Source organism: Pinus tabuliformis, chromosome 4_1, assembly GCF_031772625.1.
Source record: "Pinus tabuliformis cultivar Carrire ecotype Pingquan chromosome 4_1, CPIR1, whole genome shotgun sequence".
In the NCBI taxonomy this organism is placed as follows: Eukaryota; Viridiplantae; Streptophyta; class Pinopsida; order Pinales; family Pinaceae; genus Pinus; species Pinus tabuliformis.
In genome coordinates, this window is record NC_142303.1 from 808,681,057 (window position 1) to 808,708,177 (window position 27,121).

At 36.1% G+C, this 27,121-nt stretch overlaps 1 pseudogene; it reads left to right on the forward strand.

The window, feature by feature from the left end:
* LOC149178693 (non-structural maintenance of chromosomes element 4 homolog A pseudogene) overlaps positions 1-20,980 on the forward strand; it is a 43,779-nt pseudogene extending 22,799 nt beyond the window's left edge.
* Positions 20,981-27,121: the final 6,141 nt, after the last annotated feature.

Below are 27,121 nucleotides of genomic sequence, written 5' to 3' on the forward strand. Positions count from 1 at the left end.
ACCATCACCAATGATATTTTTGGTTACTTTTGGTGATGGTCAATAAATGTTCGTCATCATTGATCATTCCAATAAGTTTTTTATGACGCTTCTTGCCTATGATGGACCTTTAAGGTCCATCACCAATGTCGGATATGGTGACGATCTTTAAAAAATCATTGTTGTAAGTGTATAAAGTGATGGTCCTTTAAGGTTTGTCACCAAATCCTTTTTCAATGACACTTTTGGTTAGGGTCGTTAAAGGCCCATCACTAATTCTCTTTTTGGTGACACTTCTAGTGACGATATTTTATTGAACCTCACCAATGCTCTTTTTGGTTACATTTGGTGACAGTCAAAAAATGTTCATCATCATTGATCATTCCAATGAGTTTTTGATGAAGCTATGTACTTGTTACTATATTTTTTGTCAAAAGATAAGGATTTAAGACCATTGTTGTGGAGTCTTTTTTATTATGTCTCCAAGGTCATAGTGGTTATAATAGTCATTCAATTTGTTAAGAATTAATTAGTGTGTATCATTTCCCTCATGTCATAAGAATATTGTTTTCCTATGAGTCAACACATGATTCATCTCTATTAGGCTTATTATCTAGCAAATTTCCTTTAAATAAAGTTCCACTAGTGTGTGTAGGAACTATATTATTTAATACATAATCAAGCTTTATCAATTCTATTAATGAGAGAGACCTAGCACTCCTCAACACTCATGGCACACCGTAACATGCTTTGGAATAGTACACTAACATTCCTTGGCACCTCGCATGTCTTGGAACGTATTTGTACCTAGAACAGCTTGCCATGAGTAGGATGCCCAAGCACATGTTGGCATGCACTAGAATAGCATAGCACTCCCCTATCATGTGTTGGCATGCCCTGGAACACCTTGGCAAAATATTGCATTGAAAAACATTAGAACTTGGCACACATTGGCACTTGGCATGTATTGGAACATATTATAAGTGTGCCTAGCATGCCCCTTTTGAAAAAGATAAAGTCCCGACTTATTAATCCTCTTCTGTCTTCATTTCCTTGCATTTTAGGTTGTTTATTCCTTTTGTTGCCTTGAAACTCCTTGACACATATTGGCATACTATGGCACCATGCACATCCTAGCATGTCTTAGTGTTAGAAAATTATATATTACAGAGCAATGGAACACATAAAATATTGCAGAAATATAAACACAGAAAATGCATAAAACAAGAGAGACACAGATATACGTGGTTCACCCAGTTTGGGCTATGTCCACCCCGAACAGCCAGTCCTTCCCTTCTATTATCCAGCAAAATGAAGAGACACAACCTACAGTAGATCCGCTGTAATATCCTTTGTTTTCTCTCACAGTCTCACCTCTCTGTTTCTCGCTCACAAAATACACATCTATTATCTCAGCCTCAAATACAATGCCCTCATACAAAAAAGAGGGGTTGCCCTCTAGGGAAAAAAACCCTAAACTAAACATAAGTTCTACCATCAGATCATCTGCCTAATGAACGGCCCAGATTGACTAGAAATTACTATACTTTTACAAGGCAATTTTACATCTGTTTTTAGCTTCGGGGGCGTAGCCCCTGAGCCCCCACCGGGGGACCGCTGGCCCGCAGACCCCCCAGCCGAGGGGGATCGCCCCCCCCGGACCCCCGCGGAGGGGACAAGTCCCTCCCGCACCCCCCCGCATGGAGGGGTGTACAAACTTCTTGGGGTATACATCCGACTGAAACAAATACCTCTGAACAATCATGCTCCACACACAATAATCTCCCACTTGGAGAATGATTGTAGCAACTCCACCGCTGCTTCATTTGTTGGACAATGACTCCTCTTTGGACCTGGCTGTTTCTCATCTTCATCGTCATCCTTGAAGACCAATTGAAACTTAGCATATTCTCAGTTTCTCCCTGATTACAACTTTTGTTAGCATATCTGCAAGATTCTGGCTAGTGTGTATCTTTTCCAACTTCAACTCTCCATCTTCCAACACTGATCGTATGAAATGGTACTTGAGTTGTATGTGTTTAGTCCTAGAATGAAATGCTGAGTTCTTTGCAAGATGAATGGAACTTTGGCTATCACTGTATAACGTGCCCATATCATGCTCCTTACCCAATTCACCCATAAACCTTTGTAACCAAATTATTTCTTTACTAGCCTCTGTAGCAGCAACATATTCTGCTTCTGTTGTTGAAAGCGCAACAACACTTTGGATTTTTGAAACCCAACTGACAGCTATTCCACCAACAGTAAATACATATCCTGTAGTGCTCCTCCTGTTATCTCTGTCACCTGCCATATCTGCATCAACATATCCCTATAGAGAAATGTTTGAACCACCAAAGCATAATGCTTGATTTGTGGTACCTTTCAAATATCTGATAATCCATTTCACTGCCATCCAATGTTCCTTTCCTAGATTGTTCATGTACCTGCTTACAACTCCCACTGCATGTGCAATGTCAGGTCTTGTGCAGACCATTGCATACATTAAGCTTCTAACTGCTGATGCATATGGAACTTTAGACATATAATCCATGTCTTCTTGGGTCTTTGGGCACATTTCCTTACTAAGTTTGAAATAGCTAGCAAAAGGTGTACTAACTGGTTTTGCATTGTGCATATTAAATCTTTTCAACACTTTTTGTATGTACTCATTCTGAGACAATGTTAATTTGCGATTTTTCCTGTCTCTAGTGATTCTCATACCAAGGATTTGTTTTGCAGCTCCCAAATCCTTCATTGCAAATGAATTTGCCAATTTTATTTTGAGCACATTTATTTCCTACATGTTAGACCCTTCAACAAGCATGTCATCTACATACAATAACAATATAATATAGCTGCCATCATTTTGCTTTTTCAGATAAACACAATGATCAGAGTGGCGTCTAGTATAACCTTGTTCAGACATAAACTTGTCAAAATTTAGATACCACTGCCTTGGAGCCTGTTTTAAGCCATACAAGCTCTTCTTCAACCTGCACACTAGTTTCTCCTTCCCTTTCACCTCATATCCTTGTGGCTGTTGCATATATATCTCTTCCTCCAAATCCCCATGGAGAAAGGTTGTCTTTACATCTAACTAATGAAGGTGCAAATCTTCAGCTGCTACTAGACTTAAAATAGTTTTGATTGAAGTCATTTTAACAACAGGAGAAAATATTTTATCAAAATCAATACCTTTCTTCTGTGCAAATCCCTTCACCACAAGTCTAGCTTTGTACCTCTGTTTTCCTCCATCTTATTCCTTCAACCTGTAAACCCATTTATTCTTCAAAGTAGTTTTTCCTGCAGGCAACCTGACTAAGTCCCAAGTCTAGTTATGCATTAAGGAGTCCATCTCTTCTTCCATGGCTAGCTCCCACTTCTTCTTGCTTTCAACCTACATTGCTTCTTCATAACATTCGGGTTCACCAAAATCAGTCAACAATAAATAATATAATGAAGGAGAGTATCGTTCAGGGGGTCTACTTATCCTGGTAGATCTTTTAACACCACTTTCAGGTGTTTGGGGTGCCTGTTGCTGTTGTGGTGGTTGTTGTTGTTGTGGTTGTTGATTATTATTATTTTCAAGCACCTTTACTTTTTCAGTGATTTCGTCAAGAACTGCATATTCCTTGTTTTGTTTTTCTTGCTTCTTTTCCTGCAACTGATTCTTATACAAGACCTTTTCATTGAATATTACATCTCTGCTCCTAATGATTTTGTGATTTTCATAATCATCTAAGCGATAACCAAAATCATTAACACCATATCCAATAAAGGTACATTTCTTTGACTTTTCCTCAAGCTTTGTTCTATTTTCTTTATCAATATGGACAAATACCTCACAACCAAAAGGCTTTAAAAAGGAGTAGTTTACCTTTTTACCTGTCCATGCTTCCTCTGGAACACCACCATCCAAGGAACTTGAAGGCCCTATGTTTATTAGATAAATAGCAGTATCTACAACATCTACCCAAAACTATAAAGGCAATCCTGCATGCAATCTCATGCACCTTGCACGCTCCATGATTGTTCTGTTCATCCTTTCTGACACACCATGTTCTTGGAACTGTCTTCTCTTGCGAATTCCATGCTCTAAACAGTACCTATTAAACTCTTTGCTGCAATATTCACCTCCATTGTCTGATCTAAGACACTTCAATTTCTTTCCTGTCTCAATCTCAACCAAAGCTTTCCATTTCTTGAAAGTATCAAATACATCAGATTTATTCTTAATACAATAAATCCAAGTTTTTCTAGTTGCATCATCAATAAAGGTAACATAATAACGAGAGCCACCGAGAGATAATACCTGAGCAGGTCCCCATACATCTGTATGCACAAGCTCTAATTTTTCGCTCTTATTTTCTTTCCCAACTCTGAGAAATCTGACTCTCTTATGTTTTCCATAAATGCAATTTTCACAGAAGTCCAAATCAACATTCTTTAAACCCGGCAACAAATTCCTTGAGTGAAGAATCTTCATCCTCTTTTCACTCGTGTCCGAGCCTATGATGCCATAATGCTGCATCTGCTCCTTTGGAAGTTAAAGCATTAACAGAGTTAGAAATACCATTACATAAATACAATGTACCAACATTTTCGCCTTTTGCTATTGCCAAGGCTCCTTTGGTGACCTTCCAAGCTTTATCTATGAAAGTTGTCACACAACCTTCACCGCCTAACTGCCCTGTTGAAATCAGATTTTTCTTTAGATCTGGAACATGCCTTACCTCCTTTAGTAGCCATTGGTTTCCATTCTGCTATTTTACAAGAACCTTACCCATTCCAACAATTTTACAGGGTTTATCATCACGCAAACGAACTTGTCCAAAATCTCCTTGAACATAGTCATGAAAGTATTTCTTATCAGGTGTGGCATGGAATGAGGCCCCTGAATCTACCACCCAGGAATCAGTAATATTTTCAAAAGAAAGAATCAAAGCATCTTGTAACACCTCACCTATTACATTTGCTTCATGATTGTTTTCTTGCTGTGCATCTCCTTCTTTTCCCTTCTGAGATCTATAGTCTTTCTTTAGGTGTCCTTTCTTTCCGCATTTCCAGCATACTATCCCCGATCTGGACTTGGATCTACCTTTCCTTGATTTACTGTGATATCCTGAGCTCTTTCCTCTTTCCATTTTTCTTCCCCTAGACTCTGCACTCAAAGCATTACCCGATGTCTCACCAGAGCTTTTTCGTCGCATTTCCTCGCTAAGGATAGCACCGACAACATCATCAAACTTTAAAGTACTAGATCTAGAGACAGAGTTACTAATGGCCATTACTAAACCATTCCAACTTTCTGGCAATGAGCACAAGAATAATAGAGCTCTAACTTCATCTTCAAAGTTTACCCCTACAGAACTTAACTGACTTGTAATTGTATTAAAATCATTTAAATGATCTGCAACAGATCCACCTTCTGACATCTTCATATTAAATAACCGTTTCATAAGAAATACCTTGTTTGAGGCCAAGTGTTTTTCATATAGTTTCGACAATGCCTGAATCAAACCCTCCGTCGTTGTTTCCTTCAAAATGTTGAAGGCGACTAGCGCAGCGAGGCACAACCATATTGTTCCGAGTGCCTTTCTATCAAGAAGGTTCCATTCTTCATCTGTCATAGCCGTCGACTTCTTTGTTTTTCCGCTCAATGGTAGGTACATATCTTTCTGATACAGATAATCTTCCATCTGCATCTTCCATAGCGAGAAGTTTTGGCCGTTAAATTTCTCGACCCTAAACTTACCATCTTCCGCCATTTCTCCCACTCGAACGAGGAACCCTTCTTTCCTACGAGTTTATCAGCCAAATAGACCTTCAGCTCCGATACCAGTTGTTAGAAAATTATATATTACGAAGCAATGGAACACATAAAATATTGCAGAAATATAAACACAGAAAACGCATAAAACAAGAGAGACACAGATATACATGGTTCACCCAGTTTGGGCTACGTCCACCCCGAACAGCCAGTCCTTCCTTTCTATTATCCAGCAAAATGAAGAGACACAACCTACAGCAGATCCACTGTAACATCCTCTGTTTTCTCTCACAGTCTCACCTCTCTATTTCTCGCTCACAGAATACACATCTATTATCTCAGCCTCAAATACAATGCCCTCATACAAAAAAGAGGGGTTGCCTTCTAGGGCAAAAAACCCTAAACTAAACATAAGTTCTACCGTCAGATCATCCGCCTAATGAACGGCCTAGATTGACTAGAAATTACTATACTTTTACAAGGCAATTTTACATCTGTTTTTAGTTTCAGGGGCGCTACCCCTGAGCCCCCGCTGGGGGACCGCTGGCCCCCGGACCCCACAGCCGGGGGTGATCGGCCCCCCAACCCCCGCGGGGGGACAAGTCCCCCCCGCACCCCCCCGCGTGGAGGGGTGTACAAACTTCCTGGGGTATACATCCAGCTGAAACAAAGACCTCTAAACAATCATGCTCCACACACAACAATCTCCCACTTGGAGAATGATTGTAGCAACTCCACCGCTGCTTCATTTTGCTGGATAATAGAAAGGAAGGACTGGTTGTTCGAGGTGGACGTAGCCCAAACTGGGTGAACCACGTATATCTGTGTCTCTCTTGTTTTATGCGTTCTCTGTGTTTATATTTCTGCAATATTTTATGTGTTCCATTGCTCCGTAATATATAATTTTCTAACACTTAGCACCTGGAATGCCTTGGCACTATTTAGCACATGCTAACACACCCTGAAAATACCTAGCACACTCTAGCACTTCTTGACATTCCCTGAAATTACCTGGCCTGCCTTACCCATGATTAACATACCTTGTCACTCCCTCCTTGGAATGATAGCTAGCTCATTAACACTCCCCGACGCACCCTTATATTCGTTCACTTCCATGCATTTTGACCTAGTGCTCCCTTGTGTTGTTCTAGTACTCCCTAACACTCCTCAGCATGCATTCATACTCTTTAGCACACCTTATCACTCTTCGATATGCTCTTCCACTTCATAGCATGCATCACACTCCTTGATGCACATTGGCACTTGGCATGTGTTGGCACTTGGCAAGTATTAGCATGTTTGGCACGCATTGAGATGACTTGGTATGATTTGGAATGGTTTAATATTAAAGTTATTTGAGATCAATTATTGGAAACTAGATGAGAAGAAACGGAGGAAGATTTAGCACTTAGAATGCATTGACACTTGGCACCTATTTCCACCTAGTGTTGGTTTTCCTAGCATGAACCTCATGGAAAAAGTAAATTGATGACTTATTAACCCTATTATGTGCTCATTTATTTGTAGTTTAACTTTTTCCTCCCTTTTGTTCCCTTCACAGTCCCTGGCATGCATTGTCACACCCTTGTACATCTTGGCATGCCTTCGCACTTGGAACATCTTATCTTGTTTAAGATGTCTTCGTACTATCTGGCACATGTTAGCATGCCCTATAATTCCCTAACACGCCTTGGCAGTCATGACCTTACAACTAGAATTACATTTTTCCATGACTTAGGAACATTACATTCACTAGAACACCTTGGAACTCACTAGTTTTCATGCCCTCTATTATCCTCCACAATGTCCCAGGCCGATGAGGAGATCGACGGAGGTAATCATAGACCAAGATTTTAGTTTGGTAGCTAGTCCTACCAAACCAGAGAGGGCTCTCTCTATGAAATCACAACAAAGAGATGACTGGAATGTAAAGGATTTTAGGCTAGATAGCTAGGTTCAAGTGGTTTTGGAAAATTTAGGGTTTGTTGCTGGATAAGGGAGAAAAACCATGTAGCTAAGTCAAAGGATCAAAGGGTTACAACAAAAAATACAAAAAGGAGAAAGGTAGCATTACTTTTGTGATGGATCTTAGGGTTTTTCGGCGTAGTGTAGTTTTTAGAAGAAGAGAAAGGTATTAATGAGCATGAAACATGAATTCATTAAGCAAGAAATAAAGTAACACATAATGATTTTTCCATCAAAACAGAGCTTTATGCAAAGAATTTTGTTTATAAAATGTAAGGAAAACCATTGATTATTGATGAATGGAAACAGAAGATTAATATCTTCCATATAAAGCTACAACAGAGAAAAAATAACATCACAAACTTACTGCACATGAATTCCTAGATAATAGTTGCGAATTGTGTCCTTTGATTTCCATAAAATGTCCAAGTACAAGCTACAATAGTTCTCCCCTCTGAAATCCAACCCATTCTATCACTGAGAAACTGATACATAAAGACCAAAACAACATGTCCCCACTATTAGGGTTTGAATCAATGACTCTAGGAACTATTCCATGAGGTGTTCTAACCAAACCCTAATGTCTAGGGAAGTTAGAAACAACTTCTACAATTAACTTTGACTCCAACCTCTCTCATAAATGAGGTCAAATTTACATCAAAACAAATTATAAATACTAAACACCCATTATTTACATTTACTTTTACCCCTCACATTCATCTATTTCACGCTTTTGACTTTTACCAGAGTCAAACTAGGAATTACAAAAAATTACACAGTGAAAATTTAAAAAAAATATTAGAAATTTCCAAGTGTACAGCGAGCTGTTGGAGGCCATTTTTGAGTGCCTTTCTGAAGTCCAAATCCAAATTGGAAGCCTTTTCTGGAAATCTAGGAGAGTGTACATGTCTTTAGAGTATTGTTTCACTCAAAATGACCAATTTTTTGTTGTGATATGGCCATTCTCCCAAGGTGTCTCCATGTGCGCAACGAAATGGAAAGAGAGGGGCATAAAGGTGATTTTTGGCATATTTTTTGCGAATTTCTCAAAACTTGAGCCACAAACCAGGAAAGTGGGCAAATTGGGTTTGATAAGGGGTCATAAGATTTCCAAAAATGTTAATTTTACATCATTTGGAGCTCCTAGGAAGAAGCAAAGCGTGAGCTCGCTGTACTGCTAGACAAAAAATTGCAAGTCTGCAACAAAACACAAAATTTTCTCCAAACCCTCCCAAAATTTGTCTAGAGATGCCTCCTTAGCACACCTATAACTTTCTAATACTCCCTATCATACACTATTATTCATTCATTTCCATGCAATTGAAACTAGTCCTTCCTTGTGTTTCCTTGACACTATCTAACATACCTAGTCAATGCCTCCTTAGCACACCCAGAACTTGCTAACACTCCCTATCACACACTCTTATTCATTCATTTACATGTAACTAAAACTAGTCCTCCCTTTTCTTTCCCTGGCACTCCCTAGGATGTGTTGGCGCCACACCCTAGCACCTAACACCTCTTGGCATGCCTTAGCACTTGGCATGTCATGGAATGACTAACATGCATTGGAACTTTCTAGCATGTTTTATCACTTCCTGACATTCCTTTCACACCTTGGCACTCCCTAGTTGTCATGCCCTCATAGATAGCCTTAGCATTTTTGTGACTTTGGAACCCAACCAAGTCATTGAAACAATAGTGTTGTCCCTAGACAAAAGTATTCCTTTTTCTAAAATTGCTTTTTCCATCCCCTTATCATAATCGTAGGCTTACCTATTGCAAGTCCTATTATGAAATTATCCTAATACACTTCATCCTTGGGACACTTTGAAGACACTCTTATTCGTTTGTTTCCATGCACTCTGACCTAGTTCTCCCTTGTGATGCCCTCACACTCCCCAACACTCCTCAACATCCATTGACATTGTCTGGCATGTGTTATCATGCCTTTTCATTCCTTGGCATGCCCTAGCACTCCTTAGCTATCATGTCCTCATAACTACCCTTATTGGTTTTAAGACTTGGGAACCAACCAAGTCCTACCTCAACTACAACATCTTGACCAAGTTATAGTTACGACAACTATACTATCCCTTGTTCACCTAAGAATGGACTATAACTCATCATAGGCGACTCATGCCCAATCTTAGCTCATCTCACTTAAGAAGTTATGAAATCAAGGCTGATGTCTAACCATGGCCATAAAACAACTAAGCAACATAGTTTACATCTTGACATGGCATAGCACCTAGCATGTCTAACAATCCCTTGGCACTATGTGACACATGTTGGCATTCCTTGCATGCCATGGCATGCTTTAGCACTCCCTATCATACTGTACCACTCCTTGACATGTCATGGCACTCTTGCATGCCTTGGACCTACCTAGCATATAACTTTGTCACTCCCTCCTAAGCACACTTGGAATTCACTTACACTCCCTATCATACACTCTTATTTGTTCATTTCCATGCATTTTGAACTAGTTTTCCTTTGTGTTTATGTCACACTCCCTAACACTCCTTGACATGCATTGGCACACCCTGACGCGCATTGGCATACCCTGGCATATCTCCCTAACACTCTAGCATTTCTTGGCACCACCTAACATACCTTGTCATCCCCTCCTTAGCACGCCTAAAACTCGCTGACACTCCTTGTTGCACACTCTTAGTCATTCATTTCCATGCATTTGAACCTAGTGCTCCCTTATGTTTCCCTAGCACTCCATAACACTCCGTGGCATGCATTGGCACACCCTAGCACCTGACACATCTTAGCATGTTTCCCTACCTTCTAATATGCCTTAACACTACCTAGCATACTTTATCACTCCCTCCTTAGCACACTTGGAACTCACTAAAACTTCTTGTCACAATTTCTTAATCATTCATTTGCATGCATTATTTTCACCTATTGCTCCCTTGTGTTCCCCTAGCACTCCTTAACACTTCCTAGCATGTGTTTTTGATGGAAAAACACTATATATAGGGCAGATCCTCCTCCATTTGTGGACAAGCAAATTTGGTTAAGTAAGTCTGTAATAAGAAGTGTGAAGATAACCAACCAAGAGAAGGAAACAAAGAGAGAAGATTTTGGTGTTGTTTATGGGTCTATTTTAGGGCTAATAGATCCACATGTGTGAAGGAAGGAAGAACTATCTACTACAGAAAAGTTCAAAGATCTTGTTGTTGTCCAAGAAGTCAAATCAAGGATGAAGATAAGTAAGGTTACACACGAATTATAATAAGAGTTCATACCATCCAAGTGAAGAAGATCAAGGTTCAAAAGGTTGGCCAACAACACGTTCTAGGGTTTATACAAGAGGGCCAAGAACTACATATCTGATCCATGGAACTGGAATTTGAAGGATAGTCGAGTTATTGAAGGAAGAAGCCTAATCATCGTTGACTCAAGGAAAAATAAGGAAGTTGAATCAAGGAGGCTTGTGACTTGGTCTTGGAGAGGTCATTGAGTCAAGGGTCTAGGCCATGGTCTTGGTATTCATCAATTGAAGTCTATATAAGAAGAAGATCTCATTTGGGTTTTCCTCTCATGTTGGAGAGGTTTTGGCCCTGGTTGATCACATATTCTATGTGTCTCTTGTCTCCTCATTGTTTATGCATTGGTAGATGTTTGATGAAGAATATTGTTTTGAGCATTGTTTGTTATTGTGGATTAGTCTTGAATGTGTTTGTGTATGAAAAATTGGTTGGGTTTGTAAACTATGAGTAGAGCAGTGTTTGATTGATGCATGCTTCCTACAATAGAATGTGTCTCTTACTTAAGCAATTAATTTAGTGGAAACATGGGTATTTAGACAATTATTTTGGAATTTATGCACCTTACAAGTAAATCAACTCATATAATGCATAAATATAATGGAAAGTTGTAACGTGTTGCATCATAGAAATGATGTTGATAAAATATGATAGCTTAAATGTACATGATAGTTTGGAAAGGTGGGGAATAACTCTTATTTAGTCATAGGTAGCCTAATCAATTCATTTTTTAATATTTAAATGTCCATGATGATTTTGAAAGTAGGTGGGTAGAAATTCTCACTCATGTCATCAATAGCCTAATGAGTACTTTTCTCTATCTAGAATGATACTAGATACAAAACTTTTTTGTGTTGTGTGCTTCTTCAATTTTTTATAATATATCATGTTATAAAAACATTAAAATAAGATTCTCACTTTGGTTCTTGCATTTGTGGTAAAATCTGAACCCAACTTTTGAAAGTAGTGTTATTCTGGAGGATACCAACAAGGTTTTAACCTATCTTTAGTATTTGATGAGTTTTTTTGGATGATTGTACATTAAAAATAGAGATGCATCTGCAATTTTCTCACTTGCTAATTTAGAATCAATGAAAAAAATCAAAATAATTACTTGCATTTATTTGTAGACTTTACCTGAAACTGATGGAACACGGTGATTACATCAAATGAGTGTGAAATTGAATTTTGAAATTTTATTAATGTCCTCAATGCTTGGAAAATGTAATGGGATCAGATGATAAGTTAACATGTAAGGTATTTAGTGAGACATTGCTTCTCTTCTAAGGAAAGTATATCTAAACCAAGTGCAATACTAGGGACAAAGAGGATTTTGTAGTGTGCAAAGCTTAGTTGTGTGGGTTTGGGGCTAAGGCATAGTTGTTCCATTTAACTGAAGTAAAATGAGAGGAAATGAGGCAATGCATACTTTGTAAATCTTAGCTATGAGGATTTAGGGTTCACAGCTTAGTCACTTCATAATTGAAATAAAATGAGATCAAATGAGACAAGGACTTGCAAATTATTAGTTATATGTAATGACATTAAAGTGAGTAAACACAAAGTATAAAAATTCGAAGTAGAATCAACCCTTGTGTATGAAAATTCAGTCAAGCATTTTTTATGGCTGAATTCCCCCTCAAATATACATTGAATTAATGCAAAAGCTTAGAAGACCACATCTATGTAATCGATGTATCCCTCTTAGATGCACAAACCTTTCCCCTTGGCTTCCCATTGACTTTGAGGTTGTGTTCCCCTACACTCCTATATGCTTACTAGGGATACTACACTCCAACATGACGGATTCTAAGATATATTGTGATAGGGGGGATGAGGGTTTCGGAAATTCTTGTTGCCACAGGAAAGTCTTGCCATGTTTAGTTCAACAATACGGAAGCAAAATGCTCATGTAGAAGGATTTATGGTGCTTTTTCAATTGTGGGAAATAGAAATGCCATACATTATGGTGCTTCTTGGTACAATATTACCGATTCATGGAGAAAGATCAATGGTTCCTTAGGTGGAACTATACCAATGTGTGGGTGGGACCATGCTCATGAGATTCATTTTTTACTACCATTACAATGAGCTACAACCAAATTGACTCATGAGATTCATTTTTTATTGTCATAACAATAACTACATCCAAATTGGTTATAAAAGATTGCATTGTTAAAAGTTAATTTTTAGCTTTAAAGTTTGATATAATAATTATAAAACTAAATCTCATTTGTTTAAATAACATGGAAACCTATAATATTAGTATTAGATAATTAAACATTAATTGAAATATTTATAGTTTTTTTGTTTAATTATATAAAATCCAAATCTGAATTTGTTTAAAATTACAACTTACAACATGGTTAATTATTTTGTAATTTTGAAAAATAAAAAATATAATTTTTTTTTTAAATGAGTATACAATAAGTTAAGAAAATATACATTCCATACATTTTGATATATTCATAAAATATAATGTTTTTAAAATTTATAAAAAAATAAATAATTATAATTAAAAAATTTAATGATCATCCAAATTAAAAATTTAATTTCTGCGGCCTTTTCTTTCCCGCCTTACTGTATTTGAATGAATGTTGAGTAGTTGAAAAAAACAGAAAGACCAGTTTGCCGCGTTTTCTTCCCCGCCTTAGTGTATTAGAATGAATGTTGAGTAGTTGAAAAAAGAGTAAAGACCATTATGTCGCATTTTCTTCCCCGCCTTAGTGTATTCGAATGAGTATTGAGTAGTTGAAAAGAAAAGGAAAGACCAGAACAAGTTTTCTTCCCCGCCTTAGTGTATTCAAATGAATGCTGAGTAGTTGAAGAAAAAAGGAAAGACCGTGGGCATAGTACAATCTGATCTGTGGCTATATGGAAACAAGTACAAGTCACTGGATCAATATTTAGGGTTTCTAGATCGATGGCCATTCTTAGAATTGATTTGCAAATTTGTTTTATATTTTCACATGAAATGTATGTTGAGTAGTTGAAAAAAAAAGGAAAGACCATGGGCACAGTTCAATATGATATGTGGCTATATGGAAACTGGTACAGGTCATTGGATCAATTTTTAGGGTTTCTATATGGATGACCATTCTTAGAATTGATTAATGTTGCTGTAAAAGTTATTGTTTCATGGTTGAATTTGGATGGGTTGAGAAATCAGATTGAGGAGGATCTCTTCAATGGCTTTCTCACAAAACATGGATCTATTTTCGCTGGGAAAATGTGGACCACGATGGAAGGAGCAGAAGCCTTGGTTTCTTTCAAGAGCCCAAGCAAATACTTGCACAAGTACCCTTTCTCTCCTTTAATTCCTTCCTCAATTTCAATTGCTTCAAACAATCTACCAACTTTTTCACCTGAAATTACGTTATTTGGGTTTTGTTTTTTAAGAATTTAGCTTCAAATGAACTAGCCCCACAATTCCTATACTGGCAATGAACTTTATATTAAATATATGATGAAGTCTTATAGTAGTTTGGTAGTATACCACACCATAAATTACAAAAATAGTAGTTTGGTAGTATACAACACCAGGAAAACAGCGGAAAAAACAACAATGTAGACTTCTTAAGGTAACTCCCTGCGCTTCCTCATTTCAATGCAACACAAAAAGATTTTCTTGCTCTCTTTCCATTTCACGACAGTTCTTAATCAGAAATCAACAAAACGAAAGTCTTCATTTCTGAAAAAACCATATAAAAAATGGAACAGTGCGGAAAACATAGTTTTCGTAAACTGGATTTTCCAAAAACCATTCGTTTCTTGAAACTATTTTATGTAAAACGTTAATCTAGTCCATTTGCAATATGGATCTCTTCCCGATTGGATATGGACATAAATCATAAAAAGCATTGGTTTTCTGGATAGTTTTTGAAGGCATTTTCATAGTCTATGGTTAGAAGTCAACCATATATAGCTTAAGTGCTAATGGAACAGGTTTGTTGCAAATAGGTTGGGTGTTCTCCGTAGTGACAACACCTTGGAATAGTTCTTAATATATCTTTAATAACGTTGACTATTTAGGGATTTTATTAGTTAAAGTTATGTTATTTTTTTAATTGTAGTGATTGATGTGTAGGAGTGTATGGTTAAGTTTTTACAATTTTTTTTTTGTTATTTTTGTGTTGCTTTTATTTAAAAGTGGATTTAGTGATTGTATCTAATATTTAAAATGTGTATTTTTTATAAAATTATAAATTTAAATGTATATATATATATATATATATATATATTATATATATATATATATATATATATATATATATATATATATATATATATATATATATATATTTTATAAATTAGTAGTTAAATAATTTAGTTATTTTTTCTAGTTAATTAATTATTTTATATAAACATTGGGACACAATATTTTTTTTTGCCATTGGTCTGGTTTATAACCTCTCAAATGATTGGAAAATGATTTTGATAAAACCATCCTATATAAACTTTTATCAACTATTAGACTATCTATAATATTAAATATCATCAACCAAAGACATTAATTTAATATATAAAAATAAGAATTATCTATTATCCATCCCATTAATAGTTTTATCCCATAAATACTTTTTTCATTGGTGATAAGAGAGATTATGTTAGGTAATTTGCAATAATAAAGCTTAAGAGCACCAAGTTATTGATTAATATGTCTATAATACAAACATAATTTCAACTATGATAAATATGGAAAGTTTCATAATTACATAAAAATAGTGATAGAAATAATTGTAAATTTATAAAAATAAACAAGTCTCAAAAATCAAAATACAAAATAGAAATCCATTATTTAATAAATTTTAAATACAAAACAGTACTACTACAAGAAATACTCCTCTTCATTTATAAATAACCAGCATAGATATCTCTCTCGAGCATCAAGAGAGTTCAAATCTCTCTCTCTCTCTCTCTCTCTCTCTCTCTCTCTCTCTCCCAAACCTCTTTAAGTGAAGAGATTTGATCCTCTCAATGCTTGATCCATAGTTAAATGGGATCTAGACTTTGAATAGGCTACATTGCAGAAAAATACCATGGACAAAAACCATGGCAAAAAACCATGGGCAAGAAAAAACTATGCACTGGAGAATTTTATGTTTTTTATTTTTTTTATTTGATTTTATTTTGTTTTATTTTGATTGAGTTAAATTGTCAAATATTATAACATATTCCCCAGGTGGAAAGGGTCTCTTGGCACAAAATTCTAACAACAAAAAATATATTAAGAGGGGCCTAGAACTAGATTATGACATTTCTTTTCAAGACTTCAAGGTCTCTCTCGCTTGTTTTAATTTATGAAAGAAAGTTGATGAGAAAAAACTAATAAATTAAATAAATATTAAATATAGAACCATGGAATCTAACAAAACCATGTGCAAAAACTAGCAAATTAAATGAATATAAATTACAAAACATGGAATATAACAAAACTATTGGCCATAACATTTTTTCAAAAGTTATGTTAACATAAACAAATCTAGGGACTAAAAAAGAATGGCTTGGTAAGTTCTAACCATGGGTGATAAGATTTTTTTTTAAGTTATTTTAACATAATCATATTTAACAACTAAAAATGAATGGTTTGATATGTTATAACCACAAGTGATATTTATATATAATATTTAACTAATAAAATGAAAATTAATAAAAAATAACTAATATCAAGAAAGAATATCTAAACTTAACTATTAAAATTTAACATAAAAATAAATTTACTATACAAAACCATATATATGATGCATTAAAATAATTAATATAAAACATGACTACATATAATAATAATCTAATCAATGCAAATACAAATATGAGATAGCCATTATACACTTTAACAATAATTATGGTAAATAATATATACTAGCCTAGATCCATCTTAATTTCGGATATACCAACACCCTAAAGGGATCAAATCTCTTTTATAAATTAGTAATGTGTATAGATATTTTATATATATATTTATAAATTAGTAGTTAAATAATTTAGTTAATTTTTTTTCTCACAAACTAGCAATTTAATATCTAGTTCAAATACAATGTATGTGGGATCATGTACTCATCCGGAAAATGCAAAGGCTAAATCAAACTTCAATTCGGTGCCAACTGTTTCTTCACTACTGTATTTTCCAGCCTAGAGGATCAAACATGGGTATTCAAGAATGGCTTATGTGAGAAATGGAAGCTTTGTTGATCACTATAAGTATTAAGGAATGGCCAATGTGAGCAGCTAAAGCCTATGAGCAACTACCTATGAACCATAGTATTCGAGAATGTTAATGATGAATGCTTGGTTTTATGTTTCATATTTTTCTTGTTTTTTCTCTCTCCTCGTTTCTTGAATGTGAAACAAATTCTTGGTTGTATGTTTCATATTTGTCTTGTTTTTATCTCTCCTCATTTCTTGAATGTGAAATCTCCAAACTCCATTTCTCGTCTCGTTGTCATTTCTCGTTTCGTTTCCCCTTTCTAGTTTCTAGTAACATAGATTTCAAGCCCTTCCTTCTAGCTTTAGTTGAATTTTTGCATTGCTCTTAACTCCAAAAGCAGGTGATAGAAGGGATGGGTAGAAATCTTGGTACCCGAGATAGAGTTAAATAGGAAGAAACATCAAGTCAGACACTGCAAGATTCCTCTCATGGGGTAAAAGGATCACAACAAGGCCATAGTGAGCCCCCTAGAGCGAATGAAGATGCTACCGCATGCAGTGGTCGCCATATATTGAGGTCCACCAATGACATCATATTAGCAAAAATCTAGGCATGAAAATAGATTGAAACAAAAAGAAAAGGGAAACCCTCACTAACTCGTTAGGCCCTTGCTCAATAATCGGGCAACATTTGGGTATGAAAAATCAGGGATCCCTTCTTCAAATTCCATGTTTGCTTTTATATATCTCTTCATATTGATGTATGGCTTTGGCCCTCCTCGAACGACCATTGGATGAGTGCTGGGAATTTGAATTCGTTAAAATTCCTAGCAACTGTTTGATTTTTTTTAATTTAAAACTTTTATACAGAACTTTGACTTTCACATTTTGTAATTTGGTGCATATGTTTTCCGCTCATGCCACATTTGTTTAAATAAACTACATATTTATTTTCTTTTGTTTAGGTTTCTCAACTATCATCGTGGGTTTATCCTCGACGAGTAATGAAAATAATATATGTTCCAGGGAATTGAACATATGTTTTTTCATCACTTGTATTGATATACTTTGACAACACGGACACGGTAACCCGAACCCATCACTTCATCGCACTATGACTGATAGAGACTTTCCTAGCTGTTGAGCACAACACATAGCCCATATCATTCGAAGATATACTGGTGTTATTCTTTCACCTTGAGATGGATATATTTTTGTTTTATTGCAGCAAGGAAACAACCGCTACATTATGATACATCAACTATACTCAAAGGAAAAACTATTTTTCCTGTACAACCACATTGAGAGTAATAAGTATCTTCCCATGTGTCATCATAGCAATAGATTCCATTTTTTTAATTCATTGTGTTTCTCATTCTAGTGGCCGCCATTATATTGCAAGTTTCTCCTGTCAATTTTTGCCTCCATGAAATTTGATAAGAAAATGTTAAGACAATGCTAAATGTCAAATTTTAGCAAACATTCTAAAAACCTTTTTGATCCATTTTCTAACATGGTCCACGATCTGCTTTGATAGTACTACGATGTATCTCTTCCAAAACTTGATTGTCTCTCATAGTTGGACAACTAATTTGATAAATGATCTTTTAAATTTGTCTTTGACTTGAATGTTATTGGATGTTCTTGAAGATGGGCCAAGTGTTCACCCAAAACGTCCAAACATATCAATAACAACACATAGTGTAACAGAAATATTCATCCTCATCCAATTATTAAATGTGGAAATATTCCTCTAAAATCTTGGATTTCCCATGCGTTGGGGCTATTACTTATATAACCCTTGGTTTTAGTTTCTCTTGCATGTTTGGTGATTCAGCGGGAATATGTCAAAATATACAGTTCCTTGATGTCTTCACTCCAACTTCTTGGATGCCATCTCAAAGAAAGGCTCAAAGGATATTCCAAATATTATCTTTAGATGTGGCCATTTCGACCCGAAAGGCCGAGTGTCCATGCCATCAGTCACACTTTTCTATGCATGTGTACATTACCAAGCAATTTATCATCAATAAACACTGTTGCAAGATAATAATTGTTCAAATAAATTTCTGAGACGTTCTAGATATCTAAAGAGATTTCCTTATAAAGCTCAAGTTCAGCAAAGCATCCAACATATGGATCATGAAACAGTGGATCCTCACACTAATATATTCACCATGGGACTGAGACAAAGATATAAAAATTGTAAGCTCCCTCATGTAGATGAGAAAGTGGTGTTGGAAACTCTCCACGTTAGAATTGACATTATTACCATATTCAAATGGTGTCCTTCCTCAATGTAAACAATTCTTCAATAATATGGCCACTCTCCCACATGTTTCACTTCTCCCAATCCTCACACTTAATTGGCACACTACACCTACGCATTTCATTCGAAAATGTGTATGTCTTGAGACTTTATATCCACTGTAGTGGGCCTTCATCCCTCTTTTATTACAAAGCAAACTTCTCAGGGTAGGGGAAATCACAACTCCCTGCCCTCCCTCATTTCAATGCAACACGAAAATCTTTTCTTTCTCTCTTTCCATTTCATAGCAGTTCTTCAATCAGAAATCTCAATTTCAAGCCCTTCCTTCTAGCTTTGGTTGAATATTTTCATTTCTATCAACTCCAAAAGCAGGTGATAGAAATGATGGGTAGAAGGCTTGGTACCCAAGCTAGTGTTAAAGAGGAATAAACATTGAGTCAAACACTGGAAGATTCCTCTCGTGGGGTAAACAGATCACAACAAGGCCACAGTAATCCCCTGAGAGAGAAAGAAGATGCTACTGCATGCAGTGGTAACAATCAGAGTATGGTGCAACACTGTATATTAAGGTACCATTATCATCCCCTCAAGACTTTGATTGCTGAGGAGAGAGAAAATATTTTAAAAGCAGAATTTGGAAAATTTGAGGCTATAATTAGCAAAGTGGAAAGCTTGCACAATTTTGTTTAGAGACCTCATGAGAAAGCTACAAATGTTGATACACTCTTTGATCTCACATCCACACTCCTCACTATTGTTAACAGATCTCAAAACAATGATGGTGATACTCCAGTTGATTTTATTAGTAGTGATATTCTAAGAAACTATAGTGACCAGCCATATGGAAGTAGGTATTTGGAAGGAAATGATGATCAAACCCAAATATCATGGAGAAATATTGGGCTTTTAGCTGCTTCTATTTTCCAGCATGTGGTAGGAATTTGCACTATGCTTGGACCAATGGCTAATGAACCCAAGCAAAGAAAAGCTATAGTACAGAGAAAATAGACTAAGCCGATAGAAAGTACTCAACCTGAAGTAGTGAAAGAGTCCCCAGACGATGAAAAATCAAAAACAGACAAGAATATGGCAAGCATATTTAACATTTTGCGAAAACAGAAGCAAGCTAAATTAGAGAATTTGGTTCTAAATAGAATATCATCTTCCCAGATAGTAGAAAACATTTTTGCGTTATCATTTCTAGTAAAGGATGGTAGAGTTGAAATAAATGTCGATGAAAATGGAAAACATTTTGTTGTCCCCAAAAATGCTCCCAGAGCTACAGAAATGGCATCTGGAGAAGCTTCTTACAGCCAATTTGTTTTTCAGTTTGATTTTAAAGACTGGAAGTTGATGATGGAAGTTGTTGAAAGTGGTGAGGAGTTGATGCCTCACAGAACCAATCCACTTATGATTCCTTGTTCTGAGAAGGCTGCAGAGACTCCTATCAGAGAGATTTCAAGAAACAGGGGCAGAGTGGTACCTGCAACTCTTGAGGTGCAGGAGGATGAATGTGGAAGTGATGATGGTGGTGGAGGTCTTCAAAGACCAGCACCGAAGAAGTGAAATAAGTGTCTCCTATGACTTTTGCTGCTTTTTTGGGTGATTTTTGTTGGAAACTACCTCTATTTCTATCAATGCACTATAATTCATACAGGAAGTTAATATTTAATTTAAGCAATCTGGTATATAAACAATGCTATATTGTTCTCATAATTAGTTATAATTAAGTTTACTGGCTGTTCAAATCCCCAATCATGTAGTACACCCCTTTAGGCATGGTTCCAAGTCCTGGGCAGAATACTGGCATCACGTAAAAGGAAATTGTTAATGTAAGATGTCAAGTTTGATCTGTTAAACCATGATTAGTCTCCTTGTGACAGTATGTTGTAATTTTATGTTTGAAAACTATTTTGAGATACCACACAAGAACAAAGTTTCCGATTATGTAGTTGGTTTAATTTGAGAATACATAGAGATGAGAGTAGGGTAAGGCCAAGCGAAAATAGATGTAAATACAAAGGTTCAAAAAAATAGCTAGCAACCCTTACCGTACCCAAACCCTTTTACTGGCACTACAGGGATAGAGAGATCCACCCAGAGGCATGTGGAGAATAAGCAGGGATATGCATGGTCTGGATTGACTAATTGCTTGAGCCTAGCTCAAGAAGGCATAACTAGTAGATGGCAAGAGATTGGAAATATATATCTATTAAATATGTGTATATGAAATTCATTATGTCCCCTTTTGATTTTCAAGGTGGGAGGAATGCAATGGAGAAAGGGAGATCATATTTTTCCTCTATATCCCACCTATCAGGACACTAGGATAAGTCCCAATAATAAGAGTTGAATGCCTCTTCTTACTGTGATCTTAAACTTCAAACTTCGGCCCTTCTCCCTACAAGAGCACCCAAGAACAACACTCAAAACAACCTCTCTTTCACATGTTGTACCTACAGCAAAACATAAGACTTCCACGTTGCTTCTAGGGCTTCTTTCTTGTTGTCTTATAGATCCTTCTTGTAGTGGCTAGGGCCTCCCTTTGACTATGTCTCAAGCCTCTCTGAGTGCTGATTTAGACCTTCCTTGACTACGGCTATATGCTTCTTCTTGATGGCTGATAAGGGCCTCCCTCTTGCTACGAATTAAGGCCTCCTTTGCTGTGGATAAGAGCCTTTCTTTTGCTACGTATCTAGCCTCTCTTGACTACGTCTTTATGCCTCTCTTGAATGCATCTTAGGCATCTCTCTAGACTGCATCTTAGTCCTCTCTCTTGTTGTGGCTAAGCGTCCTTTTCACTGTGGTTAGGGATGCCTTTTACTACATCTAGGGCTTCCTTTTTTACTGTGGCTAGAGCTCCTTCAAGACTGTGTCTAGGTATCCCTTCATGACTATAGTTAGAGCTCCTTTGTGACCGAAACTAGGGCTCACACTATTGCAACCTGCTAGCCTCGCGCTGCCTGGGGACTCCTTCACTATAGCACTCTCTGCTGCTTCATCTGCATCTGTCTCTACCCACATCCGTCAGTCCTGCTACTCTCTCTTTGGGGCTCCCATAGCAAGGTATAATCCAAGAGGTTGGGTACCTCAAGTATCTACCCCTCATCTGTTGTAGTCCTCTTGGATACAACTCGATGTCTCCCCACCTCTTCTCTAGATGTACATGAGCACTACCTGTAGTCCCTAGCAAGCCCTGGGACACTACGACATGAGCACTAGTGCATTAACTATGCGAAAAGGTAACTTTCTTGTTAATTTGACCATGAATATCTCTTCTACAAAGCAATATTTCTTAGCTTTATTTACATTAGTGGTTTGAAAAGAACATTTCTACAATCTCTTCACTGAATTTCTTAAAGTTTTTACATTTATGCTTTTTGACAAAAAAGGTCTAACATTTTACCCTAGCTAAGTAAGGATTATTTAAATAACCTTCTAGCTTGGTTCCTTTTTGTTCCATCTAAGCTTGGAAAAGTGTCATGAATTTACATTTAACAATGTAAGAATCTAGTCTTCTCCAAAAGCAATCAAGCCAGCGTTTTCATTTTGCAAATTACCTACCAGTTCTGGACTTATTCTTTGAAATTTCTATGCTTAAGGTGTTGGATTTAGGTAAGTGATATAGAATGCACACCTACAGTTCTATTGTTCACCTATTAGACCAGTGAAAATTATAGGCAAAATTGGAAGGTTTGGACATGAATGTTCCAACCATACTCTTATTGGCCTGCAATACATATATTCATAACCCATACCTACAACACTATTGTTCACCTATTCTGCTAGTGCATATTGTAGGCAAATTGTTAATGTTAGACTTCATTGTCTCAAGTTCACACACCAGCGCTAAAGATGCAACATATTGTGTGCATCCTTAAATATGTTTGAAATTGCAAGCTAACTGTTTAAATAAATGCATGTATAAAACTTCTATATTAGCAAAATAACCATCAATCTTTTTTTCTAGCGTTTTGCGCTGAATTCACAATAGTATGCTAAAAAATGTCATTTCAATGTCTAGAAATTAGGATATATAAATGTGAGATATATACTCTACATATTTGGGTTATCTCCTTTTCAAATCTGAGTTTTTTTAGGCTACATGTTAATTGTTTGAACTTTGAACTTTGAATAAATTCCTAAATGGACTTTGTAAATACTCAAATGAATGGACTTCATAAGGCAGTGGTACCATAAATTGTGCTATTTCAAAGATTTGACTTCCATATTTTCACAAAATACAATGTCCTCAATAAATACTTATATGTATATATACTTATGTTTAGGATTATATATGTGTTGGAGTGGTTCCTTTATGTTTTACTATAATCCTGATGCTGATAAGATTTAGCTGACTTTTTTCATCAATTGTTCATAGAATATGCAAAAGATTTCATTGTCCAAATGTGGCAAAAATCACATTTCTCCTAATTTATTTTTTTATTATTCATGACAAGATAATCATGTTGCAGGAATGAGGTATCCTAGATTCTGTTTCAATTTGTGGATATTTTTTTTCCTCCCATTTTTTTACAAGGATGTAGATTTGATTTTCATGTTGATGGTTTTTGCATGTATCTTGTCTAGCCCCAGATGTTGGTAATGGAGCGGATCTTGAGAAGTAGTCGTGGAAACAGACTATCAGAGGTTAATGTTACAATACCACTTCCACATGGTATCAAAAAACATTTAATGGTAAGTGACATAAAGAAGAGTTATTTAACGACAGGGTTGAAAGGGCAACCTCATGTCTTAGTTATAAGTCATTTATTTTCATTTCTTAGCTCTAATTCATCTGTTTTTTAGCTTTACCAGATCAATTATTTCACTAATCCAATATGCATGGATTGTATTTCTCACATGACGTTAGTTACTTGACATGGTTGATATAACGTTCAATTCTAGGCCACTTTTATTTTAAGTCAGAGATTTTATTAATTAAAAGGATGTTCATATTTTGATTAGTTTACTTGGAGCTTGATTTAAAAAAAAAATCTAAATTCCACGTGGATGTTATTTTTTCAGGGTGAGCTTTTTGCACCAGTAAGGTTAGATGAATCCTAGAACATAGGTATACAACAAGATCTTTGGCCTTTGTTGTGTATCTGTTATTCTTTATATCATTGATGGATGGATATTGATTAAGTAAAACAGAGGATGGGAAGGTCCTGCGAATTCTCTTGACAAAACAAAATAAAATGGAGTGGTAGAACTGTGTTTTAAAGGGTGAGCCAAAAATCAGTACTTGAAAGTTATAACTTGAGAATGGCAAGCTCTTTGATTTGGATGTAGAGACACAACAGACGTGGAAAAAAAATTATGGTATTAATGAGTCTTCCTAGAAAATAAGCTCTAATTGTTAGACCACTGCCCAAATTTCAGTTATCTACAATGGAAATAGTGACTCTAGCTTTATTTGTATGAATAATGACTTTGGCCATTGTCCTATTCATTTCCTATGAATGATTTTGATTTTCAAACTACAACTAGTTTGTTGTTAAATTAAGTAAAGCTTTGATGACAAACTTATAGTTTTCAAATCTCTTTTCTAAATCTATTTTCTTGAGCAAATTTGTCTTTTTACTTTAGGTACTGTATATTGCTACTATGTGACATATGCTAGGATATAATTGCCTGGATAAACAGACATAAGTGTTGTACAACATAGTCTTTTTTAAATCTAAAGAAACAGTATTTCCAAATACAAAGTTTATTAATTAAGAACATCTTTTAGACTTATTTGCTAAGTTATGATTATATTTCGGTAGGGGATTTTGTGTACGCTGATATTGTGTTGTCTCTTTGGTTTTTGTTAGGTAACAATGGTTAATAAGGAATGTGTTCTTGAGCAGCAGGCACACATCTTATTCTACTATCAACACAAAACTCCATGGTTTTCACGCATGGCAACAAAAACGCAGATGTTAGTGGGATATCCAAAGTCCGTGTTGGATGAATTTAATACCAGTGATGATTTCGATTCCTTATCAGATAAAGAATGTCATGATTCAAATTCAAATAAACAGAAGCAGCTCAAGAATGAAGGTGAAGGTATTCCTTTCTGTCCAAGTCAATTTCTTTTATTTGTTGGTTGTTGTCATGTTTTGAGTGCGGACTTGTGAAATTCCAAATTTCCTGTTGGTTTATGTGAAGGGGATATATATATATGATCATATGTCGTTCATGGTTTCCAGAGATTCATGTTACATTTGCACAGAAGTTTAGATATCACTCAGATATCTAAACACCAAAAAACAACAACATTGAGATTTTTCTTTCACTCAACCTATAACAAATTGCATCTGTCTTCATCAATGTTCTTCTTCCATATGTTATCAACTTATGACATTTCCCTTGCAATATTTGGTGCATTTTCTAGTTATAGGTCATTTATAGATTATAAATGTCTTCAGACTTTCACTTCTAATTGAGTATTCAACTGAACATATTGATTCTCTTATACATAATTATTTTTCCCTCCACCCACTTTTCATAACTTCCATAACCATTAGGTAGGGACCCGCAGCTTCGATGTTTCTTTGCTTGGTTAGTAAAATATTGTCAAGACTTTAATTTATTGAAAGTTGTAGAATTTACAATTTATGAAGTTTCAAGGTCTAATTTTAAAAGTCTAATTCTTTAAAGGGTGCTAGCTCAATGGAAGAGCACCTGCTTTACAAGCAAGAGGTTGGTGGTTCGATTCCATCATGTCCTGACATGATCCATATGGAATGATCTTTTGACCATCACCAATGAGCTTTAGTGACATTTTTCAACCGTCACCAGAATATGAAATGGTGATAGGCAACGAATGCCACCACATACATGCGTCAATAGTGATGAAACTCAAAGGTCTGTAACCATAAATCGTTGTTGTTGATATGAAATGGTGACAGTTGATGTCCATCATTATAGTCATTATTCGTGACGAACCTTGAATGTCACCACAACACCTATACTTATGGAAATGTAGCTTTTGGTGAGGGTCAACGAACGTCACCATATATATACACCAATAGTGACGGCCATGAAAGATCAATCAAAATAAATCGTTGTTGTTCATATGAAATGGTGATGGTCACTATCCATAATTATAATCAATGTTCGTGATGGACCTTTAATGTTACCATAACACCTATACTTTTGGTGACACCACCTTTGCTGACGTTCAGTTTTTTGTGACAGAGGCTATGGTCCGTCACCATTGCTCATATGAAATGGTGACGGTTGCTATCTGTCATTATAAATAATTATTGGTGACAGACTTTGAATTTCACTACAATACATATACTTTTGGTGACACCATCTTTGGTGATGTTTAGCTTTTGGTGACGGAGGCTATGGTCCATCACCATTGCTCATATGAAATGGTGACGGTCACTATCCATCATTATAAATCATTATTAATGATGGACTTTGACTGTCACTACAACACCTATAATTTTGGCAACGCCACTTTTGGCGGTGTTCAGTTTTTGGTGACGAAGGCTCTTTTGACCATCACCAATGAGCTTATGGTGACATTTTTCGCCCCTCATCGTTGTCCTTTTTTCTTGTAGTGATTTCCTGAGAAAAAAAGGTTTTTCCCTATCCACGGTGCCGAAGCGCCTGTTTTAGAAACAATCGCACTGGTCAGCATGGATGGTTATGCAAATAACCCTCAATCGGCACGATCACGTGCCCAAAAATTGCGCCAACCGAGGG